The sequence below is a fragment of the Meles meles genome, chromosome 11, assembly GCF_922984935.1.
Source record: "Meles meles chromosome 11, mMelMel3.1 paternal haplotype, whole genome shotgun sequence".
Classification (NCBI taxonomy): Eukaryota; Metazoa; Chordata; class Mammalia; order Carnivora; family Mustelidae; genus Meles; species Meles meles.
Genome location: NC_060076.1, coordinates 11,312,109 through 11,325,899, shown reverse-complemented (window position 1 = coordinate 11,325,899; position 13,791 = coordinate 11,312,109).

Genomic DNA, 13,791 nt, shown 5'->3' with positions numbered 1-13,791 from the left:
TCATTTCCTAGTATGAAAAAAACGCCGCTGTGACCATTCATGGATACGTTTCTGTGTGGACCTCTAGTTCCATTTCTCTTGGTTGTGCACCTATATTTCTCTCTTACAGGTATGGATGCAGGCCTCATGCGGTGACTTGCCCAAAGTTACTAGCTAGAACATGAACGAGCTGCCCCCTCTAACCTAGAATGTATTTGAGTCCAAATCAGAGCTCTTTCAACGAGGTTAGGGTACACACACTCACACTCGTGCAAAGATGTCCCTACATAAATGGATCACACTGAACAAGGTGTATTGGCTTAAGTCCACTGCTTTGACCAATGTGCAGAAATTCAGCCAAAGCAATCAAACAGACATGGCATGATGCCGAGGGAGATAAATGAGACTTCCAAAGAATAAACAAGGGAGAACATTGATTTGACTATCACCGAGCGATAGACCAAAAAAACACTTAGGACAGTATAAAGAGATTGGTGAACAGCAAATGGCCCACGCTTGGCCTTCAGAAATGTGCACCCAACTTCTATTGATTGGGATGAGATTTCTGGAAATAAATGCACTTTACCAAAAGCATAGTACACAAGGCAAGGATGTTTACGTGAAGAGAGTCACATTTGAAATTACCCACGGAGGGCAGGGGAAGCTTTCGTAAGCGAAGGCACTGACGACGGGGTTAGCACAGGAAGATTTGATTTCACCTTGTGCGTGAGTGAACAGGATCAGAAGCTATTCTGAGCGGCCTCAAAGGAAAAGCGCCAGCAATCATAAATAAAGAAGTCAAGCGTGTCCAGCGGCCATATCAAATATGACATTCCTGAAGAATGTGTGAACATGGCATTTTTCAAGCTGCTGCTGCTTTTTTAAGAAATAGAAAATGCCTTGTCCCCAGCAACAATAGCATTCACTACAACTGAAACCTAACGGAAGGTAAAGTAATTTGGGACGGAAAGAAAAAAAGTCCCATTGACAGAGGTGCACAATTCAGCCATTCAGGCAACAAGGATTCATTCTGGACACTCCGTGCCTGTCATTCTGTCCCCACTGTTCTCTAGTCCTTCATCCTGCTTCCTTTCCTTTTTCTTTCTTACTTTCTTATGACTACCTGAACATATATAAGTACAGTGTTTATTTGCCTGTGATGGTCAATTTCACGTGTCAGTTGCCGGGCTATAAGGGGGCTAGACGTTTGGTCGAATATTCTTCCTGATGGTCTGTGAGAGTGTTTTTGGATGAGATTAAATTTGAATCAATAGGCAGAGTAAAGCAGATTGCTCTCCCTAATGCGGGTGGCCCTCATCCAATCATTAAAGAGCTGAGTCGAACAAAAGGACCGAAGAAGAGGGAACTTTACCCTCCTGGCTGTTGAGCTGGGACATTGGATTCTTCCTGCCCTCAGACTGGAACTGGCACCATGGGCTTTCCCGCCCTTCGGGCCTTTGGACTCAAGCTGGGATCATATCACTAGCTTTCCTGGGTTTCCAGCTTGCCAAACATGGACCCTGGGACTTCTTAGCCGCCATAACTGATGAGCTAATTCCTTAGAATAAATCTCTTGCTATAGACACACACATACAGATATAGATAGAAATATCGGTATAGATAGTTCCTGTTGGTACTGTTTCTCTGGAGAACTCTGACACATTGCCCATCTCCCCACTGAAGTGCAAGCTCTCCCACTCACCTCGCTTCCTGATGATGCCTCCAACCTCCTACGTCGTCTGTCTGCTTCTTTCCCCTCTTCCCATACTGTTTCCCACAAATGGGGCATGTCATTCTGCTTAAAGTCTGAAAGGTTTCCTGTGGGGGATAGAGGGTTGTATGGTGAAAGGGGCCCGGGCTCCCTGTTCTTGAGTCCCTGACAGCAGACAGACACAGACGGAGACAACTTTCAGACCTGCTCTCTGACCGAGGTTATCTCACTTGTCTCGAGGTCGCCTCCACCCCCCTGATTTCAGCATCACCCCCTTGGGTGAGAGATCCCAGTAGCCATCTTGGCGCACCTGTCAGCTGAGCTGGGCTACCTATCCTCTTTCCTCCTCACCTTCCTCCAAGCATTCCTACTGGCTCCCGCTCGGGCTCAGGCTCACCACTGCAGATCAGCCCCATACCCACAGCCTAGTATTAAGCTCAGGCATGCACTCTGCTCACTTGCCGGCACATGGCAGGCACTCAAAGCCTGGTAGTACTTAATTTTCTTAATAACAGCTTTGTCGAGATTGTAATTCTCATACCATAAAATTCACCCCTTTAAAGTGTACAATTTGGTGATCTCTTCAGAGTTGGGCAACCATCACTATTATCTGTTTTCAAAATATTTTCATCACCCCCCCACCACCAAAACCCTACCCATCAGCAGTCCCTCCCTTGCTTTCCCTCCCCCCAATCCCTGGTAACCATAGATTGGCTTTCTTATGGGGTTTGCCTATTCTGGACTTTTCACATAAGGGGAATCATACAACAGGTGGTCTTTCATGTCCGGCTTCTTTAACATCATGTTCTCAAGGTTCATCTGTGTTCTAGCATGTTATCAGTAATTCATTCCTTTTTATTGCCAAATGCGATCCATTCCATTCCATACGTCACATTTTGTGTATCCATTCCTCATCTGATGGACGTTTGGGTTGTTTCTGCTTTGGGGCTATTATGAAAAGTGCTTCTGTGAACATTCACGCACAAGCTTTGGTGTAGACACACACGCAGACGTGGGTCTACTAGTAACTAATTGCTGAGTCATATGGCAACCGTGTATTTAACTATCCCAGGAAATGCCAGACTTCAAAAGTGGTTGTAGCATTTTACATTTCCACCAGCAATGTGGGAGGGTTCTAATTTCACCACATTCTCAACACTCGGCATTTTCTGCCTCTGTTGTTTTAACCATCCTAGTTGGGGGAGCATTCAATATTTACTGTTGGGTCTGGTGTAAATTCTGGGTTCAAGAGTCCACCCAGCTTCCCTGTGGTCCATCCTTCACCATCCTGGCCCATCTTGGTCTCTAGACTACATTGCTGTCTCCTAACATCCCACATCCTTCCCCTGGTTCCATCCCTCCCCTCCTATGCATCGAGACACCTTTGTTGTTTTGTGCCACTGCGATTGTCCCACTCTAAACCAGGCAAACATCTAGAACCACGTAAGGCCACCTGCATGAAGAACGTGGTCGGTCTCTGGAGCCTCAGCTGTTAGGAATGTTCTCAGCTACAGAGTCCAGCCCACATTGAGCCCAAGTACCCTTTGGGTGCTGTCCTTTTAGATACCACAAAGGAAGGAGGAATTAGCGCTGATTTGGGTTGCTTCAAAAAAACAGCTAATGATGCATGGCGATAATGATAATATTGGGCAACATTTATTTATTCAGTGCGGACCATGGCTCTGGCACTGTGCTAAGCACTTACGCATTTACTCTTCATTAACCTTCAAAACACTCTCATGAGGAAAGTGTAGTTATTCCCATTTTACTGCTGAGGAAATTCTATAGAAAGGACGAGTCACTCGCTCAAGATACCCAGCATGCAAACACTGGAAATATAAATCCTGGATTATCTGAGGCAGAATCTCAATGCTTAATTGGCATGCAGGGTCTGCTCCCGCTTTTGAGAAGGAGTAGGTACAGTCCTGCACGCCACTTTCAGACACCAGAATCTGCTTTAGCCTCCTATTGCCGCTGGGACAAGTTAACACAAACTTAGTGGCTTAAAACAATACAGATTTATTATCTTATAGTTCCGGAAGTCAGAGTCTTCCCTGGACCTTAGTAGGTGAAAATAAAGATGTCAGGGTGCCTGGGTGGCTCAGTGGGTTAAGCCTCTGCCTTCAGCTCAGGTCATGCTCTTAGTGTCCTGGGATTGAGCTCCACATTGGGCTGTATGCTCAGCAGGGACCCTGCTCCCCCCACCCCCCACCTGCCTGTCTGCCTACTTGCGATCTCTACCAAATAAAAAAAAATATTTTTTTAAGAAAATAAATAAAATAAAATAAAGATGTCAGCAGGGCCACATTCTTTCTTGGAGGCTCTGGGGGAAAATCCATTTTCTCATCTCCAACCTCTAGGGTATTCCTCTGCCCGTGGCTCCTTCCTCCATCTTTAAAGCCAGCAATAGCCTCTTGAGTCCTTCTCCTATGTTTCACTTTGACCCCCTCTTCCGCCTCTTTTGCTCAGTTATAAGGATCCTTGTGGTTCCATTGGGTGCGTCCAGATAATCCAGGATGTTCTCTCTCTCTTAAAATCAGTTGATTAGCTAACTTAATTCCACCTACTACCTTAACTCTCCTCTGCCATGTAACTTAATATAGTCACTGGTTCCAGAATTAGGGCATTAATATCTTTGGAGGCCATTATTCTGCCAACCACAGGGAGCTCGGGGTGTGGGTAGGGTGACAGGCATAGGTATAAATCTTTTCAGCTGAGGGGCCTCTTAGTGGAAGAGAAAGTGCTGAGTTCCCATAGCCTGCCATCAAAGCTACCCTAGCTAATAATTTCACCTGGCTTTTCTCTAGGAGTCTTACAACACCTTATTCATTAAACAGTCTTGCCAAAGACAATCTGCAGTCCCTGGGTCTTAGCATTTTGCCTCCTCTCCGACTGGCTGACATCCAGCATGTAAGAGATTCTGGTGATTGCTTTATCTGTTGGTGATGGACATGAGGGAGGAACTCTGGGGACAGCCCCTGGACCAGACAGAGGGATCTATGTGAGGTCTGGATTTGTTCATATTCCTGAGTAGAAATGTGACCTGTATAGACCTGTGTCAGGGGACAGCCCCTGGACCAGACAGAGGGATCTATGTGAGGTCTGGATTTGTTCATATTCCTGAGTAGAAATGTGACCTGTATAGACCTGTGTCAGGGGACAGCCCCTGGACCAGACAGAGGGATCTATGTGAGGTCTGGATTCGTTCATATTCCTGAGTAGAAATGTGACCTGTATAGACCTGTGTCAGGATAAACAACTCTGAGCTCAGGTCAAAGATCTGGTGGGAAGCTGACAGATACCACCTGTCATTAGATAATGGTACGGTTGGGAGGGGGAGCTGAGTGTTGGGGAAGAGGGATTATGAACAGTCGGAATGGAGAAGTTCTGTTCTCTGTCTTTGGTTTTTAACAATCTTCCTGGGATGAGTACTTTGGATCTGAATCAGAGAAGTGCTAGGACTCTGAGACTGTATCTTTCTCGTCCGGCTCGCCCTAGGATCAAAGCTATCAAATGGGCTCCGGGTTCACAGGCTCCACAACCCATTACAAATGTGGTGAGTGTCCCGATACACGCAACAGCATGGGTGAACCTTAAAACATGCCAAGTGGGGGGCACCTGGGTGGTTCAGTCGGTTGGGCGTCTGCCTTCAGCTCAGGTCATGATCCCAGGATCCTGGGATCAAGCCCCGCCTTGGGCTCTCCACTCAGTGAGGAGCCTGCTTCTCCCTCTCCCTCTGCCTGCCTCTCTGCCTACTTGTTGGGATCTCTGCCTGTCAAATAAATAAATAAAATCTTAAGTGAAAGAAGCCAGTCACGAAAGGCCACATATTGTATGATTCCATTTGAATGAAACCTCCAGAATAAGTCAATCTGTAGAGACAAGAAGGAGATTGACGATTGCTGGGGCCAGAGATGCTGAAGGAAAATGGTGAGGGACTGCTAATGGGCACAGGCTTTCTTTGCGGGGGGAGGGGTTGAAAACCAGTCTGAAATTGGATAGCGGTGATGGTTGCCCAGCTCTGAACAGATCACAGAACTGTATACTTCAAAAGAGTGAATTTTGTGCTGTATGAATTATATCCTACTTAAGCTGTTCCTGTCAAGAGTGTGATAAGCGTAAAAGGCATTTGGGGACACAGAAGAGGTCTCTTAGTCGAGGACGGGCTTCGGGAAAGGTTCTTCAGCAGAGATGCTGCCATGGCCACAGCTGGAAGAGGAGTGTCGGGCGATGGAGATGGGAAGGGCCTTCCACCCAGAGAGAACAGCACGGATAAAGACACGGTGGGGTGAATAAGCCTGGCCTCCCCAGAGCTCTCCCGCTAAGGCCAGTCCACCCAGACCCGAGGCTTGATGGATGACTGTGGTCGATGGGTGAATGGATGGATGCACGGACAGGTGGATGGATGGACAGTGGGTGGATGGATGCAGTAGCCACTCAGGGACACATAATCCAAAGATCTTATCTCAACACTTATCTCAGTCCTTTTGGAGCACTTCCTGGATGCGGGACATGTTAGGAATTCAGAGAATGTCAGAGAAGACAGTCCCCTCAGGGAGTGTGCAGTCTCTTTGGAGAGAAAGTCCCAAGGGCACAGTGAAGGGGTCAGTTGTGGAGCCAAATTACTCTGCTGCTGTGGGACTTTAGAGGAGAGGGACCAATGTTACATCTGAGGGAAGAGCAGAAGAACCAGAGAAGGAGACAGAGACAGAGAGGGAGAACAGGAAGCAGCACGGGGTACCCTCACCCCCTAATTCTGCAGGGAGGAAAGCAGCCAGGGAACAGGCTCTCAGGATGCCTACAGGGGAGCATGACTTTCAGGGGAGAGCCCCAGCCTGGCACTTGGGAGGCCTGGGTACTTGTCCCCTTTGAATTCCTGTGTGACCATGGGCTGGTCACTGACCCTCTCTGTGCTCTACTTCCTCATCTAGATGTTGATGAATGTGACCTAGAAAGCTTCAAAGGCCTCTCCACAAGGCTGAGTGAGTGGCGTTTGAGCCTTTAGCAAAGCAAGGGCAGAAACACCATTTCAAGTCAATGCCAGGCAGTGTGCTAGAGGAAAGAACATAATCCCGGGAGTTAGTCCTGGATTCTCATCCAGCTGCAGACTAGACCCCGTGTCTTGTGCAAGTGCCTCAACTTCCCACATTTGCAAGACAAGGTTATTAATGCTTATCTCACACAGCTGTGAGAATTGCCGTCGATTAAAAAATATATGTACAATTTCTGAGGCCCTCACTATGCCAGTTTTTAAAAATGTTAATTCCTGTCCCCTGGCTTTAGTTTTGTTTAGCACACACATTTTAGGTCTTAATCTGCATTGTGCTCCCTCTTCCCCCCAGGGAAGCTACAGCACGAGGGCTGACGGCAGCCACCAGATTAACACCACATAACCCTGTTACGTTGGCCACGGCTGATTGGCCCCCCGTGGTCACCTGACCCAAACTGGGCCAGACTGAATTTAGAATTGGGGCAGACACCCGTCAGACTCTGCTGGGTGCTCGTGGCAGCAAGTGATGCATTTGAGAGTCAAGTTCGCTTGAGGAAACAGAAGGAAGGAGAGAATGAGGGAGGGAGGGAAGAAGGAAGGATTCCTTTGTCAGGCCTTGATTTAATTTGGCCAGCTACCAATAGAGGACGTGGTCACCTCTGATGAAATAGATCCCTGAACTGTCCAGGCTGCAAGCAGGTGACATCCTGACTGATGTCACCAAGTCACAGCAGGGTCCTTCCTGTACTCTGCCCCTGACAGGGACCCCTCTGGGGAAGAGAAGGTTCAAAAGAAGAGGGAGGCTCCTGCTGAGATGGGCTGACTTCCTCCTGGGGGGCTGGGGACTAAAGGGGGGGGGTGTGGCTGCCTTAAGGAACAGGGCTAACCAGTTCCTGTCCAGGGTTCCCATCAAGGATACCTGTGACGACAGGGAAGGCAGGAACCTAAGCGACCTGACTATGTTTCGTGGAGACAGGAACATGCTTCGGGGTCTTGTGTTGTTTCAGGGTCTGGGATTTGGGGTGCACTCTGCCAAAGCAATTGTCTGTCCTGGGGCCCCTCCGTTGGCTTCTTGGCCTCCGCCATCCCGTGCCTTCCCCTGCCCACGAATGTCTCTCCGTACCTTCATCTCATCTTCTGGGGGCCACCGCCGCGTCTTCCTGAATCTTGGCTCCTGCTGACTGCCTTCTCTGTGTCTCTTGGCTTCTGCCCTTGCAAAAACAGAGCCCTGCCTCTCTCTGGAGGCCCACTCTCAAGCTGAGAGAGAGAGAGAGACTGTGCTGGAGACTGGTCTCCTGCTGTCCTGCCTCCAAAGCTGCTGGCTCTTGGCGGGAGGCAGTGAGTGGGGGAGGAGGGGGAGGCTAATTTATGTCAATTGCAAACCTTATTCCGGTGTGCAAGGGGTGGGTCACACAGGTAGCTTTATTCTAGAAGGGACAGTGGGCAGGGCAACTCTCAGAGCACAATACATATCTCTCCAATTTCGACGGAGAAGGAGCAAGTGAGATTGTGGAGGTGGATGTGCTTTTGAAAAGTATAATGGGCTGTCCTGGCACAAATGATTAATTATTGATGACATTAACAAGGCCATTAGGTCGCTATTTGTAGAAGTTTTGCTTCCCTGGAACTTGCAGGCCGAGGGCCGTGGTTACCCATGACCATGGTCTTTGATTCCCACACCCTGTCTGGGGAAGTTGCTGGGACACCCGGCCCCTCTCCGCCTTCTCCCATGAGGGCTGCTTCATCTAGAATCCTCCTTCCCTGCTTCCCTGTGGTTGCTCTGGCCGCTCAGGGCTCCCAGATCTCCTTCAGGCTCCCAAAGGGTTCCCAGGTGCTTTCGCTTTAGAGCTACTTCCACGGAGGGCTTAGAACATTCCAACAGGCTGGGGATTCAGCTTCCTAGTCTTTTCAGCCCAGCCCACCGGGACTTGAGGGGAGGCAGTGCGGCTGTCTTAAAGCCCCGGGGTTCACACATTCTGGCCCTTTGGAGAGAAGGCCTCTGCCTCTGTCAAGATCCCAAATTCCAGAGATGGGACCTGGACTGATTTCGCTTGGACCAGAGGTCCACACCTGGACCCGCTGCGGGAGCCGCAGGCCACGTGGTACACACACACCTCTGTGGCTGGACAGTGGGCATCAGTGGGGGGAGCTGTTGAGGGCGAAACAGACACCCCACTACTGGTACCAACCACGGGCCCTCCAAACCAGGGAAACTTGGCACGATCAGAGGCTGTCCTAGGCCGCCCCCCAACCGTTAACCCAGTGACCCAAGCTGGTGGCCATTCACCAGACACCCCGCTTCCCATGGAGCTTCCTGCCCACCTCAGGTCCTCGAGACAGCCTTTCCTCCCTCTCCCCTTTTATTTATTTATTCGCTCATTTTATTCACATTTTGTCTTTTCTAAAGATTTGATTTATTTATTTGAGAGCCAGGGGGAGGGGCAGAGTAGGGAGCCCCACGTGGGGCTCATCCCAGAGCCCTGAGATCGTGACCTGAGCTGAAGGCAGACGCTTAACCCACTGAGCCACCTAGTTGCCCCCTCCTCTCTCCGCTTTTTCATTTGAGCATTTTTCCTTTAGGCTGCAGGGCTGGACTCCCAGGCCCCAAATTCCCTTCACTTACTCTGGAATCCGAGGAATGAAGGGTGGGGAGGGGGTAGCTTATCAGACAGTCGGCCCTAGTATCTCTGAGTTTCCAGGCTGATGTACAACTTGGGCCCCTCTTCTACCTCCTTTTTTTGGTAATAGCTTTACTGAGATATAATTTGTATACCATACAATTCACTCATTTAAAATGTACAACTCAGGGGCGCCTGGGTGGCTCAGTGGGTTAAAGCCTCTGCCTTCGGCTCAGGTCATGATCCCAGAGTCCTGGGATCAAGCCCTGAATCGGGCTCTCTGCTCAGCAGGGAGCCTGTTCCCCTTCCCCGCCCCGCCCCCGCCTGCCTCTCTGCCTACTTGTGATCTCTGTCTGTCTAAATAAATAAGTAAATAAAATAAAATGTACAACTCAATATCTTTTGTGTATTCCCAACAATCAATTTTTTAAAAAAGATTTTATTTATTTATTTGACAGACAGAGATCACAAGTAGGCAGAGAGGCAGGCAGAGAGAGAGAGAGGAGGAAGCAGGCTCCCCGCTGAGCAGAGAGCCCCATGTGGAGCTCAATCCCAGGACCTAGGATCATGACCCGAGCTGAAGGCAGAGGCTTTAACCCACTGAGCCACCCAGGTGCCCCCCAACAATCAATTTATCCACAACCTCCCCAATCCCCATTAGTATCACTCCTTTTTCCCCTTAACACCTCCCCCCAGCTGTAGGCAACCCTCCTCTACATTCTGTCTCTATATATTTGCCTCTGCTGGACATTTCATTCAAGTGGAATCACGCAGTACATGATGGTTTATAATTGGCTTCTTTCATTTAAGATTTTCAAGGTTCTGACCAACAGACACAAGAGAAGATGCTAAACGTCACTCATCATCGGATAAATGCAAATCAAAACCACAATAAGTTATCACCTCACACCTGTCAGAATGGCTAAAATCAAAAACACAAGAAACAACAAGTGTTGGCAAGGGTGTGGAGAAAAAGAGACCCTCGGGTGCTGTTGGTGGGAATGCAAGCTGGTGCAGCCATCATGGAAGGTCTCTCAAAAAATTAAAAATAGAATCACCATATGATCCAGTAACTCCACTAGAGGGAAATTTACCCAAAGAATATGAAAACACTAATTTGAAAAGATACATGCAGCCCTATGTTTGTTGTAGCATTACTTACAATAGCCAAACTATGGGAGCAACTCAAGCGTTCATTGATAGCTAAATGGATAAAGGTGTGGAATGTATGTGTTTGTGTACACACACACACACAGGAATATAACTCAGCCGTAAAAAATGAAATATTGCCATTTGCAGCACTATGGATGGATCTGGAAGGTATTATGCTAAGTGAAAGAAGTCAGAGAAAGACAAATACTGTATGATTTCACTCCTATGTGGAATTTAAGAAACAAAACAAAGGGGGGAGAAAAGATAAACAACAAAAAAACACAGATTCTTAACTATAGAGAACTGTTGGTTACCAGAGGGGAGGTGGGTGGGGGGACGGGTGTGATGGGTGACGGGGATTAAGACACACTTACTGTGATGAGCACTGAGTGGTGTATAGAATGGTTGAATCACTGTATTGTACACCTGAAACGAATGTAACACTGTACATTAATTATACGGGACTTAAAAAAATAAATCAATTTCTTAAAAAACTGAATTTATTAAAATAGGAAGCAGACCAATTTGGCCTGTGGGCCATAGTTTGCCAACCCCTAAGAGTCCTTCTAGCTTTAAAATAGAAAAGGTTTGATGATCTGCAAGAAGAAAAAGAAGAAGAAGAAAAAGAAAGAAAGAAAGAAAGAGAAAGAAAACATTTTCAAGGTTCAGCCCTGTGATAGCAGGAACCAGACTTTATTCTCTCTCACAGCGGAGTTATATTCCACTGTATGGATGGACTACATTTTATTTATCCATTCATCTGACATTTGGGTTGTTCCTACTTTGGGGTAATTATGACTCATGCTGCTATGAAGATTCATGTACAAGTTTTTGTGTAGACATGTGTCTTCATTTCTCCTGGGTAGACAGCCAGGAGTGGAATCGCCAGGTCACACAGTAGCTCTGTGTTCAACTTTTCTGAGGCCCTGCCAGACTGCTTTCCAAGTGGCTGTGCCATTTTGCGTTCCCATCAGCAGTGGATGGGCGCTCCGGGTTTTCCAGACTTTCACGTACACTTGTGGTCATTTGTCTTCGTGATTACAGCCCCGAGTACTTACTGCCCGTCCTTGAAGTCCTCATTCAGAGGCTCCCTCCTCAGGGATCCCTTCCTTATTCCTGGCTTCTCTCCTTGGAGCTCCCCATCATGATTCCATGGAATGGGGCATTTATAACTCAAATGATGCCATACAAGGGACTCATGGGGGTGGGGGCAGAGCCAGAACCGTCTCCCCTCTAGCACGTGGTGTGACCCGAAAAGAGATTAAGGAAAGCCCAAGCCAAACCAGATCTCCCGAAGCTGCTGTCACCAGTGGAAGTTTGGAAGTTTCCATTAGAGATGTTCCTTGGGGGCAAGAGGCTGGCCCTGAGCTTATTCAGGGTTTGGCTGGTTTGTGAAACAGAAATTCACTTCACTCCATGTTAGAGATGTGTTGTGTGTGTGTGTGTTTGACTTTCATTCCCCATGGGTCTGAAAAGAGTACTTTGATTTTTTTTTTTTAACCGTTTGTGACCCTCTCAGTCTATTTAGTTGACGTGGGCCTGACCCTAATGCTCAGATCCAGAGGTAATGGGCTCACTATTTGGCCCATTATGGTTTATGGGTCAGGGCGGTCACATGACCCAATCTGGGGCAGTGAACGTCAGCCCTGGGACCTTTGGCTAGGTGAGCCAGCAAAAATACCAGTTAGCCAAGCTAAAAAACAAGAAGCAGATATGCAGACAAAAAGCAGAAATGGGAGACTGTGTGGTCTGAGAGAGAGAGAGAGAAAGGGAGTCAGAAGCAGTCTTTCCAGGCCTGTGATTTCTGGTTATACTTCCCGCAGTGGATTCCCTGACATCCCCCCTTGTTCTGTAATACACCCGATGTGTAGTTGAAATTCAAGATTCAAGAATCTTTAGTCAAGATTCATTCGATTTTACATGACAGAAGCTCAAATCAAACTAGCTTTAACAAGAAAAGGGGGATTTCTGGGCTCACACATTTGGAAAACTCAGACTGAATCCACGTGTGGTAGGATAGAGTTCAAGTGACATCACCAAGAAGCTGTCTTTTTGTTTATGTTGGCTTCATTCTTGGGTTTTCCCATGAGGTCGGATAAAGAGCCTCTCCAGGCTGTGTACGAATCCCTGAAAAGGGGCACCTGTTTCCCAATAATTCAGTAAAGTCGAGCTGATTCCCATGAGGCCCAAGATCTTTCACTGCTGGTCTCGGCTGTACGCTTTCAGCCTGATGGAGAGCGGGGTACGGGGAGAGAGAGAGAGAGAGGAAGGAAGGGCATACATTCGTTTGGTATTTACCAATGGGAGGTCACTGTTAGGCCCACTCATAACCTCAACTGACCTCCTTCAAAGGAGGGTCAATCCCATTCAAAGAACAAGCCCTTCTGTGCTTAAATATGTAAAGACATGCCGTATTTGGGATAATGCCGAGAAAGTTGAATTGTTCTGCCTAGGAGAATAAGAAGAGAATCTGGAGGGGTTAATAGTAATAATAGTAATAACTAACATCCTTGAGCCAACCCTGCGCTAAGTGCTTCCCACAGATTGCTTTATGAAATCCTCACCACAAGTCGTATTGTCTTCAACTTGTATGATCCTCATAAAAGATAAGCTTGAGGTTCAGAGAGGTTAAGTAAACCTCCTTTGATCACACAGCTGATAAGATGCAGAGGCAAGCTCACAGGGCCAGTCCCTTGCGCTGAAGCACTGCACTCTTCTGCTTTTCAGGGAAGAGAGATGCAAATAAGGAAGATAAGAAGCCAGGACCCGGCTGGGGAACTGAGTGAGGTCAAAGGGTCCTTGAAACTGTCCGGCAGTGTGGTGACCCAAGAAATTTTAAAGAACAGGATATCCAATGCTGTTTGAAGTTAATTTCATTGTAGTCCTTGAAACCATACCCCCCCAACTTCCCTAAACCCTGCTCCACCTGACTGTCTGCGTTGCACACCCAGAAATACCTTCCGCGGTGGGTGTCTGGCGGACAGAGCGGAAGGTGCCCGCTGCACTCCCCATCTCAGCCAGAGCTGTGTAAAAACGAAACAGCAGGCCCGGGGCAGCGGCCCAATCCAGACACTAAACGGATTTAGCAGAAGCCGCAGTTCTGATGTAGAGGGGAGTGTGAAAAAGCAAACCATTCCAGAACTCTCCAAAGGATATTAAAGATATTTTTGCATTTCCACAGGCTGTGGAATATGGCTTTGAACTGGTATTTTTGAAACTCTCCGGGACTGGAGGCCCCCAGCTGACAAATGGGTTGTGTACAGATGGCCAACGATGGAGGCTTAGAGAGACCCCAGAGCTGGAGAGTACCAGCTCCCGCGGCATCCCCGTGGCTGCAGGTG